This window comes from Chiloscyllium plagiosum, chromosome 6, assembly GCF_004010195.1.
Source record: "Chiloscyllium plagiosum isolate BGI_BamShark_2017 chromosome 6, ASM401019v2, whole genome shotgun sequence".
Taxonomy (NCBI): Eukaryota; Metazoa; Chordata; class Chondrichthyes; order Orectolobiformes; family Hemiscylliidae; genus Chiloscyllium; species Chiloscyllium plagiosum.
The window spans coordinates 112,199,726-112,208,452 of record NC_057715.1 but is presented as its reverse complement, the minus strand read 5'-3'; the positions used below and the strand labels follow the sequence as shown (position 1 = coordinate 112,208,452).

At 41.8% G+C, this 8,727-nt stretch overlaps 1 protein-coding gene across 1 annotated transcript in view; it reads right to left on the bottom strand.

The window, feature by feature from the left end:
- pak1 (p21 protein (Cdc42/Rac)-activated kinase 1) overlaps positions 1-5,191 on the bottom strand; it is a 150,539-nt gene extending 145,348 nt beyond the window's left edge. Inside the window, exon 1 of the mRNA XM_043692426.1 lies at positions 5,031-5,191. The gene's annotated coding sequence lies outside the window, so the exon portion shown is untranslated. The remainder of the gene's footprint in view (positions 1-5,030) is intronic.
- Between the last annotated feature and the right edge of the window lie 3,536 nt (positions 5,192-8,727).

The following is an 8,727-nucleotide window of genomic DNA, read 5'->3' as shown; positions in this document are numbered from 1 at the left end:
GAAGAAGGGCTTATGCCCGAAACGTCGATTCTCCTGTTCCTGGGATGCTGCCTGACCTGCTGCGCTTTTCCAGCAACAAATTTTCAGCTTGATCACCAGCCCTCACTTTCTCCAGCCAGATGACAGCATAGCAAGTTTCATGACTGAATTTACCAGAACGTCTTCAGTGCTCTGAAGAAGGGTCACTGGACTCAAAACATTAACTCTGCTTTCTCACCACAAATGCTGCCAGATCTGCTGAATTTCTCCAGCAATTTATGTTTTTATTTTAGATCTTCAGCATCTGCAGTTCTTTGGTTTTTTTTAATGTAAACACAAAGCCCACCTGGCTGGCTTCAGACTCTCGGCACCAACAAGATAGTTGAGACGACCTCAAAGTTCAACTCAAAAAAATTTCCATTCTCCAGGGCAATTAGAGATTGGCCATAAATAAATCAGTCCAATCAGTGGTGGCCAAATCTCATGAATGAATTGAAAAGAATTAAATCAGAGTGCAATTGTGTAACTGTCATCAGGAAAATACTTTTCATTTTATGGTTACATTTTAAAAATTGTGTGTAAATCTTAAGGCATGCTGATGCACATTGGAGGTATTGGTGTAACAGGAGCTAGATTTAAAAAAAGATTATCGATGTGTTCAAATTTCACCATGGCTTATCCCTGCCCAACTCCATAACCTCCTACAATACAATCCTATCAGAACTCTTCCTTCCAATTCTGGTCTGCCGTACATGCACCATTTCCCTCATCTCCGTTGACAACCTTGCCTTCCATTGTCTGGACTCCAGAAGGCCCTCTTGACATTGCTCTCCTCCTGCGAGATGCTCCTTAAAACCTACGTCTTTGACCAAATTTGATCCTCTGCCCTCATAGCTCCTTCGCCAGTTCAGCACTAAGTGCTCTTGTCTGATTGCTCCATTGTGAGTAAAGTCAGAAGTCACACGACACCAGGTTATAGTCCAACAGGTTTATTTGGAATCTCAAGCTTTCGGAGCTTGGCTCCTTCACATCACCTGATGAAGGAGCAGCGCTCCGAAAGCTTACGATTTCAAATAAACCCGTTGGACTATAACCTGGTGTTGTGACTTCTGACTTTGTCCACCCCAGTCCAATACCGGCACCTTCACATAATCTCATGTGAACCACTTTGATCCATTTTGCTACATCAAATAACAACCAAATTCAGATAGTTGTTGAAACAAAAGAAATCAATCCCTTCATAGAATCCCTACAATGTAAAGAAACCATTCGGCCCATTGGGTCTGTACCAACCCTCTGAAGAGCATCAGCATCCCACAGGCTGCCCTCCCCGCAACCTCATGTGGTTTTTTTTGGAACCATGGTTACCCACCTAACCTGCACATCCCTCGACACTAAGGGGCAAAGTTTTTTTTAACACGGCTAATCCACCTATTGACACAACTTTGAACTGCAGGAGGAAACCAGAGTACCTGGACAATGTGCAAACTGCACACAGACAGTTGTCTGAGGCTAGAATCAGGCTTCACCCTGGCGCTACAGGCAACAGTGTTAATCAGTGAGCCACTGTGCAGGTATTTGGGAACTTGAAATATTTACAATGGATTAGGAGGAGGCCATGATGATTCTTAAACTCAGCCTTCTGGCCCCAAGAAGCTTGCAAGTACTTCCACCTTGGCTTTGCATGGAAATGCTGAGGACTGAAACATCATTGAGGATAGAAAGATCTGTGCAATCTCTTCCTCCAGTGAGTTCTTTAATTATCAAACTTTTTACACCTGGACAGAACTGCCGAGCTTAAATGCGATCAGTTTATTGTGGGATCACGTAACGCATGCTGCTTTTGCAGTTTGGAAAGTGAATAAGTTAAGTCACCATAGTCCCAAAGGGCCATTGTCTCTCTAATGAGCGAGCAGCCTCTGATGATGAAGTTAACCAACATGACACCACACCTCAGCTAAGGTGAGAGGTCAAGAAGAAGGCAGGACCTTCATTGTGACCTCAGCAAGTACAGGAATTGTATCCATACTGTTGGCTTCACAAACCAGCTGTCCAACCAACTGAGCGAAGTGACACACATACAGTCCTGTGTAGTAGCTTCACCAGGTTGACACCTCTTGCTAGGCAAGCCTATTGCTGCCCTTGACATGCCTTCCTGCAGTCTCCATCGAATTGGTGGAAATGGTAGCGTGAGGGATCTGCCAAGATGTCACTTTTTAAAAATTCACTCACAGGACATGGGTCAGCATTTCAGCATTCATTTCCCATGAACTTAAATGTGGCTAAATACATTTCTGCTGATGATGCTCGCAACATCACACAGATGCCCAGTCAAGATGCTAGGACTGTCAAAATCTATCTACTTAGCATGGAGGTAGTGCAATATTTCAGCAGGTATTCTCAATGTGAAGGTGTGATTTCATCTCCACAACCACTGTGCAATGATCACTCCTACCAACGTCACAGACAGTTACATTTGCTCCAGGGAGATTGGGGAGGATGAGGTCAAGTGTATTTTTCCCTTTTGTTAGCTCCCTCACTACTGGCCATGGGCCCCATTGAGCAGCTAAGTCCTTTCAGACTTGACAAGCTTGGTCAGTAATGGTACTCCTGAAACACTTGTCATGGTGGATGTTGAATTCTCCAACAAATAGCCCTGTGCCCTTGTCACCCTGAGTGCATACTTCCAAGTGATGTTCACCTGGAGAAAAACTCATTCATCAGCTTGGAAGTGGTGTTAAATAGTAAATCAGCTGGTAGTTTCCTTGGCTGTACTTGGACAGATGTCTTAAGCTTTCATGGATTCTGGAGATAATGAAGACTCCAAGAACAATTCTTTCCTGACCGAGGTCCCATTTCCAGGCACATCCATGGATGGTGATGGCGGCACATAGGAGATAGCCATTCTCAGAGTCAGACCTTACAAATATCAAATTGTTTCTTGACTTATCGGTGGGACAATCCTATCAATTGTGAAACAAGGACCCAGATATTAGTAAGGGGGACACAGCAGGCCAACAGGGCCTGGTGCCTTTGTGCTTCTGATGTCTTGGTCATTCCTGGGTGGTCACCAGCTTTATTCTTTTTGTAAGACTCAGTACCAATAGAATAGAATTAAATGGCTTGCCAGGCTATTTCAAAGAGCATTTAAGGAGAGTGCTGGTTGGGTCTGGACTCACAGTGCAGACCAGGTGAGGATGTCAGATTTTTCTTTCCTAAAAAGACATTTGTGAGCCAGATGGTATTTTTAATGACAAAACAACAACACTGTAAGCTTTTAATTCCTGATTTATTTATTGAATTCACCATCTGCTATAGTGGGATTTCAACCAATGTCCCCAGAGCATTCGTCTGGGTCACTGGATTATTAGTCCAACAACAATACCACTGTAAGAAACATACAATCTGTGCCAGGTTTTCTTGATAAAAGTTTCTAAAGTACAGATTGGCTGACAGCTCACTAGGACGTTGGCAGTGTCCTGATCTCTGGACCAGAAATCCTCACTTGCAACTCCCACCTACTCTAGAGGTGTGCCCTAACCTGGCTGGAGCGGTTGATTAAAAATATGTAAACCTCCTTGACAAAACCATTACAGGATTGGCTGTAGACTGTTTGTGGACACCTTCTGAACATGAAAGCTGCTATATAAATGCAAATATTTTCTTTGTTTCATAGACATTGCAAAGATACAACTTTGCACAATACCTCACACAGGCAATGAATTAACACGATAGACCAGCACATGGAGAAATATTTGTCTAAATTCCTGCTCCAAGAAAATTCAAACACTCCACAAAACAAACCAATCCAGTTTCCAACCAGTATCTGAATAGAAAGATAGCTGCATACACAGCCTGATGTTAAGAATTAACACAAACAATTTGGCTTGATAAAACATTGTATTAAAGCGGGTTCATAAGGATTTATGTCTGCACATACATATCTTGTGGATATGCACTTGTTTTTATTCAGATTGTGGGAAACAAGTGCAGATGCAGCAGATGGGATGTGGAGGGGAAGAGAAGAGAAGAGAAGAGTGAAAGGAGAAGGAGAATAGGGAAGAGAAAAGAGAGGGAAATAAGGGGAAGGAAAGTGAGGCGAGAAGCAAAGTGAGAGGGAGAGAAAAGGGACAGGAAAAACTAAAGGGGAACAAAAAGGAGCAAAAGGTGATGAGAGGAAGTGAAAAACGGGGAAAAAAGGAAATAGACGTGGAATATGCAGAGAGGAGAGAGAGAGAGAGATAGAAAAAAACGGGGTGAGGTGGGACGGGCAAATGGAGAAGTATTCACAAGCAAAACATGTTTCAACCTGCAATACTAATTATTGTGATACAGTATTAGCATTTTCATTATAGCTTCAGCAAATCGTTATAGAGCAAACTGTAGAAAATGAATTTAACTGTTTAAAATAAACATATTTCAAAACATGAACCACATAAACAGAAACAGACGTAAATGTGAAAACACCCAAATATTCCTTCTAATTATTCCTTTGCACTGCATTTGCAAGAGGCCAAAAATAAGCAGCTGCATTCCTTGAAGTGTGGCCTACGGCGAGAGGGTAAATTACAGAACTTTGTGTGCTGAACTCCTCAATCAAGTTCAGGATCAGGAAATCAATTCAAATTCCCTCATGCTAAAAATCACCGAAGTTCAGGAGCAGAGTTTGACAAAGCAATTCTGTGAGACACTAACAATTTTATTACATTTTTAAGCAGCATACACATTACTCCAGCTACTGGGAAAAGCATAACAATAAACAAATCTACATATTATTTATGATCAATGAGAATCTTTCTACTACACCTTCAGTGCTAGGCCACCTGAGATTCAACATCACATAGTACAAATGAAGATCGTCCTCTCGCCCAGACAGTGATCACCTGCATGACCAGCACCCTTTCCTCATTTGTTACATGAAGCAATTGCTTATTAATCACAGCAACATACATCATTGCTCCTACCCCAGCCCCCAACGGTAGCTTAGCACTGACAGCTAGATCAGACAATACAAACACTCACACAGTACTGCCTCAGAACATGAGCCTTACCTCAACAAAGGCTGAATCTTCACACTGCTGTGTAACTGTTCACCTATTCCACAACCTTCCCACAAACACACACAAGCTCCTTCTGAAAGGTACGAGACCTCATCTAAATTTTAAGGACTATTTCTCTAAGCTGCTCTTCTCTCTCCCTCTCGTACCACAATTATCTGATACTGGTGTATAACATAAGTAACTGCACACAGTGCCTGGGACCTCCCAGACATGATGTCATATTCTGAGTGACTCAGATTGGTTGCGGAAAGAGAGAGAGAGGGGGAGAGAAAGAGAGAGAGAGAGAGACCAATGCAGACATCTCGCCTGACTCCTATTTAACAGAGTCATGCTCTGAGAAAGCCGGGATTGGCTTTGTTCTAATCTAATTGCTGGTTAATAATGTGGATCAAGGGAAAGTGTATTATTTAACAGCATATTTATAATGTATGATACAACACACAATCCTTGAAGCTGAACTGAAGCTTCAGGTAACTCCTAAGCAGACTACCTTTGAAATTTAAACCTTTGTACTGAAATAGCTCAGACACAGCATCTTACTGCTCCCTACCATCCTTTAACTTCCCCTCTCTCACTCCCTTTAATTCCCAGACTCATTATTCCTCACTCTCATCTGCAATCCCTGAACATCCCATCACTCAATTAATCCAACCCACCTATTCCGGTTATTTTCCTGGCCGCTCTGCCCACCTGTCAATAAATCAGCTACTGGGTAGCAAATAGGATGGGAACCCTGGCTTCCCTTACTCTCCTGATTCCATGTTCTCTGAATTTAGCACTCATGCACACAGTTAACTCAACTCAATCAATCTTAGAATAAAACTATCAATTTTTCTCCACATTACTGGGAGTTCTGAAGAGCCCCGCTCATTGCAGTAAATTTAACCCAATCCCTTGGGTATATTGTGTGTGGAGATGATCCATCTGGCATTTTATTATAGCTCAGGGCCTAACTGAACTGCACAATAATCACACTAATCATTACAAAAAGATAATTGCAAACCATCTTCTTCGAGAAAGAAGGCAATCCCCTTTTAACACCTAAATTCGAGGAATACTTTTCATCTTGGGGAAAAGATGGGCCATTTGAAAGGGTAGGGTGGTACGATGCATTGGAACACTAACTCATCACATTTTAATGGGGTAGGCCAACTATTTCAGTGCCGCGCAGTTTATAACTGCTGCCTTGGCAATAGGCTGGTGTGCAGTCCAAAACCAAAGGCACTTTTTCCACTGTAAAAAAAGGGGTTAAAAGAATCTAGGCAGCTTACAGGAATCAATTGCCCCGCGTCTGGGAATGGCAAGGGCAGGCAACAAAAACCAAAACATTATCTTTGATGTAATGGAACATTCGTGGACATTTTACAGCAGGAGTATAAAACAAGGTATGTCACTGAGCTATTAAGGAATTAGAGTACTAGGTCAGAAGAATAGGTGGGGCTTCAGTAAAGAGGTATGTTTTTAAAGGAGTGCTTCAATGAAGGAAAGCCATGTGGAGGGTCTGTGAGATATAGGGTTGAAACTTAAAGACATCTAAAGAGAGGAGATATAGTCAGGACACAAGAAAGTTGTATTCATACAGTACCTATCAGGACAATTACAAATGTTCAAAAGGAACTTGGATAAGTACATGAATAGCGCTGAAAATGTGTTGCTGGAAAAGTGCAGCAGGTCCAAGGAGCAGGAGAATCAACGTTTCGGGCATGAGCCCTTCTTCAGGAATGAGCCCTTCCTGAAGGGGGGCTCATGCCCGAAACGTCGATTCTCCTGCTCCATGGATGCTGCCTGACCTGCTGCGCTTTTCCAGCAACACATTTTCAGCTCTGATCTCCAGCGTCTGCAGTCCTCACTTTCCCCTAAGTACATGAATAGGAAAGGTTTGGAGGGATATGGGCCAGGAGCAGGCAGGTTGGGCTAGTTTAATTTCAGATTATGTCCCACATGGACTTGTTGGACCAAAGGGTCTGTTTCTGTGCTGAATGACTCGCTGGTATTATGACCTCAGGAATTCTCAAAAGAACTTTACAGCCATTTAAGTAATTTTAAATGTAGTCATGCAGTTAATGACGTAACAACAGAACTGCAGCAATTAATTTGCCAGAAACATTTCAAAAACATATATGTAACAATGACCAAATGTGTTTTTTTCCTTAAAGATGTTGGCTGAGGGACAAATATTTATCAGGAGACCAGCCAACAGCTCCCAGCTCCGAGGGGGAATAGTGCTGTGGGTGCTAAGCTAACCAAGCTTAGCAAGATCTAAGGCATGGAAACAGCACAATAATTTGTATTCATATTTTTAGTCCTTTGAATGCAATATAATATCTTATGACATCCACAGGACAAACAAAAATTTAAGAGTTACATATGGCAACATCAGGGCAGCAAAAAGCTTAATCAAAGAACTGGGATTTATAGAGCATCATAACAATGAGCTACAATACTGCTGAGCTTTAGGGAGGAAGTTCTGGAGCTCAGTGCTTAGAAAGCTGAAGGTATGGCTATCAACGATGGAGTGAGTAAAATTCAGAAATATGCATAAGGCCAATTCACTGGGGACTGTACAGGCTGGAGAATGTTAGCTAGGTTTGGATAAGGGCATAGAGAAATTTGAAAACCAGGATGACATTTTTAAAAGTGAGGAATTATGTAGATACTAACTTGTGAATTAGGAGGAGTAGACCATTCAGCCCCTTTAGTTTTACAGGGTGATGGGAAAACTTTGGTTACCTTATTATAGCCCCAACTATGCATTCTTGCCTACACTCAATTACCACCAACTCCCTTTTTAAACAGTGCCCCATTGTAACAGCCTGAGATTCTATTACCAAGCCAAGGATGTTCCTGCTCATGACCCAGGAACAACTTGCATTTGTGTATATAATGTTTAAGATAGAAAAATGTCAGCAGCTAATTCTACTGGATTTTTTTTCTGTTGAAGCGAAGAAAGAACTAATCATGGCCCTACTGCAATGTTGGTTTACTTTGCACCTCATTGAAAATAATCTGCTGGCATTTGTTTTCATAAACTAAACGGCCACTCGGCAAAGTGGAGATGGCAACCTCCGCTATTCCCACCGAAACATCCTCAACCTTTGAGGAAAGATGAGGAAAATTGGAAAGAAAATCAAAGTGAAGTGCAACAAGCTAAGGCAGGGTCACCTGATGCTCATGTACAATTTAGGAGTCACACAACACCAGGTTATAGTCCAACCTGACAAAGGAGCAGTGCTCCGAAAACTTGTGATTTCAAATAAACCTGTTGAACCATAACCCTATGGTGTGTGACTTCTGACTTTGCCCACCCCAGTCCAACACCGGCACCTCCACATCATGTAGAATGTAATTTGAGAAAAGGGGAATAACATGGGACATGAACTCCAACAGGCTCTGACACAAGCATGAGATCATTGCTGACAATTCTATGAATAAAAGGCAAAACAAGTTAAGTTGTTATTTTCCCATCAGCAATTACTCATATTCCAAGATCAAACCCTGCTTTCACATAAGAGTCATCTCAGAAGTTCAAACCTGTGCAGGACAAACACTTCACTGAATGATGGAAGATTTCCAATCCTAACTTTCAATACTACTTGTCAAACTATAAAACTTTAAAAATTTTAAAATCATATTTAATGTCAAAGTACTTTTTAAAAAAAATAGTTTAAGGCAGTTGTTTGAAGAAATA